The sequence below is a fragment of the Nannospalax galili genome, unplaced genomic scaffold (assembly GCF_000622305.1).
Source record: "Nannospalax galili isolate Female #2095 unplaced genomic scaffold, S.galili_v1.0 scaffold30, whole genome shotgun sequence".
Lineage (NCBI taxonomy): Eukaryota > Metazoa > Chordata > Mammalia > Rodentia > Spalacidae > Nannospalax > Nannospalax galili.
This window is the reverse complement of record NW_008329127.1, coordinates 33,297-38,527: the sequence shown is the minus strand read 5'-3', so window position 1 is coordinate 38,527 and position 5,231 is coordinate 33,297. Positions and strand designations below refer to the sequence as shown.

The 5,231-nt window shown below is 44.1% G+C and overlaps 1 pseudogene; it reads right to left on the bottom strand.

Moving 5' to 3' along the window:
* Positions 1–1,064: 1,064 nt before the first annotated feature.
* LOC103732702 lies at positions 1,065–3,308 on the bottom strand (annotated as a pseudogene).
* Between the last annotated feature and the right edge of the window lie 1,923 nt (positions 3,309–5,231).

The following is a 5,231-nucleotide window of genomic DNA, read 5'->3' as shown; positions in this document are numbered from 1 at the left end:
GCAGAGACCACAGAGCAACGCTGCTTACTTTTTCGTTCCCCTGGCTTTTTTTTTTTTTCCAACTTTTATAAACATGTTTTATTTGTTTTGCTTATACCATCAGAACCGAAGCTACTGTCTGTCATTTCCCTAAAACGGGGAAATTGATCTAAAACACATACTGGTGCTCTTCAAAAGATAGCAATTTAGAAGGTGGTTAGTAGCAGCAGGCATCGGGTATCTTTTTCTTTAAAGAACTTTCAGGTTGCAGGAAAACCATGTGACCCAAGTGTTATGATTATCCATTAGATTTATCGGTACCTGTACCAATTTAGGGAATACAGTAAGATCCAAGTATTAGTGATGACAATGCGCATATCATGAGGGATGACAGACAGTGTCTATCTTCATGTAAGTCACTGTTTCAAAGAAACTGTTAAGTGTTCAAAAAGTATCTAAATAGTTCACATTAAGTACAGAAGCGGCCTGTCCAGATTACATCCCATATTTGTTGCATATTTTTCAAAAAAGTGCCAATCAAAGCTAATTTGCATGTGGCTTTGTCTTATACAGTATCAGCTGTTACAAAGCAATTTACATGTGTTTTTCATCACAGTCGTTTGGCCAGATGAATAATGCCATGTCAAAGCTGGTAGCCAATCTTATGTGTGATTAAGGACCCATGCATAATTTGGTATGCTTCTAAATGGTCAGTGCTCCAATGTAACTGGGAAAGCTGTGAAATGCAGTTATTTTGCCAAACCACACTCCACTCCTTCCATCTTCCTTTCAAGGGAAATGTTTTTAGTCTTGTCAGTTACCCCTGAGTAACTCTAGGGATGATTTGAAGATTTTATCCAATGTTAAGAAGTCAAACTTGTTTTTTCAAGCCACTTCAGTAACTATGGAGATATTATCACCCCCTAAAGTATGTTTTACGCCTAAGCAAGGGTGAGGGATCTGAGTATTGTGTGCAAGGCTCAAGATGACGCTTAGGACAGAACATGCAGAGTAAAAATAGTTTCCTCCCATATCCAGATAATACAAAGCTGACAATTATAGTCCTGTCTTTATGGGATGAAAACAGTCCCTTTACAATAAATTTCTGAAAGGGAGAACAAATAGACAATAACTCTTCTGGTAACATATTATGGTACACTGGCCAGTGTGTTTTTGGCGATTAAACATAATCCTGTGAATCAGATTAATTCACTTGCTGAGTGTTCATTTGCGGCATCCCTCTGTTGGGTCTTGGGGGCCCTCCACGACCTCCTGGGGCTCCCCTGGTCCACTCTGCCCAGAGCCTCACTTGAAATTCTGCCGATATCCATCCCGCTGATAGCCAGAGTAGTCCCGGGGAGCACTGAACTGAGACTGTATAACCAGTGTTTGGAGCATTAGAGAATGAGGGGCGGTAACCATCATACCTTCCTCTGAATCCATTGGCAGGACCCGGATATCCATTCATCAAGCCTCTAGCACCATGAGAACCTCCTTGAGACACCATGACTATTATTATAAGGCTGACTGCTATGTGGAAATCCAGTGTTCTGCTGGGGAGACTGTTGGTGGTTACCAGTCGCTTGATGAGGCTGGTCCTGGGAACTATGGTAAGTGCCAACCACTGTCTGAAGTTGTTCTTGTGGAAGCTATGTTTGTTCCACTTGGTGAGGCTGACTGGAAAAACTCTGGTTATAACTGGCCTGGTACTGATTCTGCTGTTTTAAAGTTTCTGGTTCATTAACAGGAGGAACTGGGGCATTCATATCGAACACCGTTTGCATGGATTGGAATGGAGCTGCATTTACATTGATTCCACTGCTATGCAAAGGCTTACTTGTCCCAGTCTGGAATACTTACGGCTGAGAAGGAGCAGGAAGGGTTGATGATGATGTAGTCTGGTCTGTATTTAAAGATACTGTTGCCTGAATCTGATCAATTGGTTCCTTTTGTGGCTGTTGCTCTGCAGCATGAGAAGGCTGGTTCAAGGGTTGAGATGCTGTGTACCCTTCACTGGTAGATGAAACAAAGGAAACTGGGTAGCTTCTGGTTGTACAGTAACTTGATTAGATTGAGCAAGTCTACATTCAGAATGAACGGGAGGACAAACCAGCTGAGGCATATCCATGTTTTGGGTAGGGTTCATAGGTTGTGCTGATACAATGGCAGGACCAAGAGTCTGGTTTTCAAAATCCAACACTGAATTCTGTATGAAATTATAGGGCCCCTGCATTTGTGCCATAAGATCTTGTACTAGCTGTCTTCTCACAAGGGGTTCTGACTGAGCCACTGGAGTCAGAGTGGGGTTCTGGTACCGAAGGAGATGCAGCCTGAGGTTGCTGCTGGAGCGTGTTTACCACCTCAACTGTTTCCGCTGTCCATTCCTCTACCTGCTCCTTTTGACCACTGCTGAACTGTTTCTGCCATGAACTGTCTATTGACATACTCTGTTGATTCAACTTCTCTTTGCTTGGTGCTTTCTTCCTGGCTCAGGTTCAGCTTGGGCTACTTGGTCTTCGACTGCAGGTGCTGAGGCTGCCTCTTCTTCCTCACACAGCCCATTCTGGTGGTTGTGGGTACTGTCGAAGTAGCTTGACTGAATAACACGCTCAACAATTTCCTTTAGAGCTTTGTATGTTGTTCCACAAACAGATTTTTCTTTCCCTTCCGGCAAGTCCCACAGGTGAATGGAGGCGTGTTCATACTGATCGTTCAACCTTAAGCTCATGTCCTGCTCAGGGTCCACTAACTTGTAGAATTCATCCAACAATGACAATTCTTCTTCAGACAATATTGGCACTCCATTCAAACCTTGCTTCAGATCAGCGCGCATTTCATCCTCCTCCAACTTATCCAAAACATATTGCAGCCCAAGCACAGTTTTTAAGCGTTTCTGTTCAGCTTCTCTCATAACATGTTCCAGACGTGCTGTCTTTTTCTTGACTCAATGCCATGAAACTCCTCTGTAATTCTTTTGCAAACTCCAAATTATTTGTTGACTTCCTGGTACTTTGATACAGCATCCAGCTGATCTTGATTAAGCCTTTCTCCTTTGTTCATTCGTTCCTGGTAATCATCAAGTTTACCCTTCTTCTCCAGGTTCCGAAGTTTCTTATCGATCACCCAGAGAATCTGCTTCATGGCCTCCGCCTCGACCGCGCGTGCTCGTTGCCGGATGCTGAGAAGTCGGTGCAGCTGCCCCGGCGTCACTCCCGGAGGAACCCGAAGGCGGTGGCGGTCCGACGATCGACGATTTGCTGCCGCTTCCACTGTGGCTGGTGGCCGAGGGCATCTTCAGACCGAGAGGAGAGAGAAAGAAGCAGGAGGGAAGGACGAGAGCGGCTAGTCGGGAGATGGACTGGGCCAGACGCCCCTGGCTTGTTTTTATATAGCTCAGGCCCGTTTGCCTAGGGAGGGACCAGGCCGCAGTGGGCTGGGCCCTCTCACATAAACTAGCAATTAAGAAAATGCCTCATACAGAGTATTGTGTACTCCAGTCTGGCTTGGAACTTCCTATTGAGCTTCTGATCTTTCTGCCTCTACCTCCCTAGTGCTGGGATGGCAGGGATGAGCCATCATGCCCCGTTTCTAATTCTTACTAATATAGTTCATCCTGTCCCTTAAATAATCTGTCATCTGCAATGTTAAGCTGTAATCATTAAAATGTAAAGTTACTGCGTCAAAAAAAAAAAAAAAAGAAAGAAAATGCCTCATAGATATAGATATATATGGTCACAGGACAGTGTGATCTGAGAAATTCTTTCGTTGAGGTTCTCTCTTCCCAGGTGACTTTAGTTTGAGTGTGAAGTTGACAAAAACAACCCCCCCAACCAGCAGTTACTGACGTCATACCTATTTTAGTTTGTGTTAAGTACACTCTGTGATGTTCACACAATGAAGACATACGCTAAAATACAGATGTCAGAATGGTAACCCATTGTCAGGCTGTGGAGGCCTCAAGGCAATGACACTCAATAGCCAGGAGATCTTGGTTTCCAAATACCATTCTCCAACTAAAGGAACTGGGGCTCCGTAGAGAAGGGCTTGATTCCAGACCCAGATCCTGACAGGTTTGTGGCATGATTTTGAGAAATTCCCTGAAAAGGGATGGGGTATATATAAAGGCCATAGGAATCAACCTGAAGGAGTTTCTAACTGAAACAATTTAAGCAAAAAATAACAATAGTGTTAGATTATAACCCATAAAGTTCATTACTCTGAATTCACACTGACATATATAACTGAACAAATAAGTAAACAGGGGCAGAGGGCAGCTTTTCTTGGAGAAATCTAATTACATGTAGAAGGAAAAGAGAAAAGAGTCACTAGGTGAAAACTGTGGTAATAATTACTGCAGATTCACTGATAAATGCTAAAATTAGTGGGTAAAATATGAGGAGGACGCTAGAGAGATGGCTTAGTGGTTAAGAGCACTTACTGCTTTTGCAGAGGACCTGGGTTGGGTTCCCAGCAGTCACAGCAGGTAGCTTACAATGGCCAGTAGCTCCAGCTCCAGGGTGTCTGATACCCTCTTCTGGCCCCCCTGGGCACCTGTACACATATACCCACCCCACATGTGCATAAATAAAAATAAATAAAAACTTTACAGTTTGAGGAGAAGAATATTCTCTTAGTCTCAAATCTGTCAAGAGACCCTGCCTCAAACAAGGTGGAAAATGAGGATCAGTCCCCAATGGTATCCTCTGACCACACGTGTTCTATGGCATGTGCACACCCTCATACATGTGTCTCTGTCTCTGTCTCTGTCTCTGTCTCTGTCTCTCTCTCTCTCTCTCTCTCTCTCTCTCACACACACACACACACACACACACACACACACACATCTATCATCAACTAAACATCAACCAGAGAGAGATTTTCCCCAAAAAAGTGTTATTTATGCAGTGTTGCAAGAATTCCTTTCTTGGAGAGATGGGAACAAAATCTACCCTTACCTCATAGGGTCCTGATGACACATTAAAGTAAGATTCCACCAGGGTGCCTCCTGGGAAACCACTGAGTTTATCGGGCTTACTTTCAGAGCACAGATAAGGGGTTATGACAGGAGTGTGAGTGATCCGAAAGCACCAGCACTGGCAGTCTTCACTCAGGAAGGATGATGATTTCCCATGGCCACATAGATGGAGCCTCCTTCCACAGTCTTCCTCAGCCTCTCTGTTTAACACCTTGGAGACCCCAAGGCCACAAGCAATTAGGGCAGAATTGCATACAGATGTTTGGGAAGAACAGCT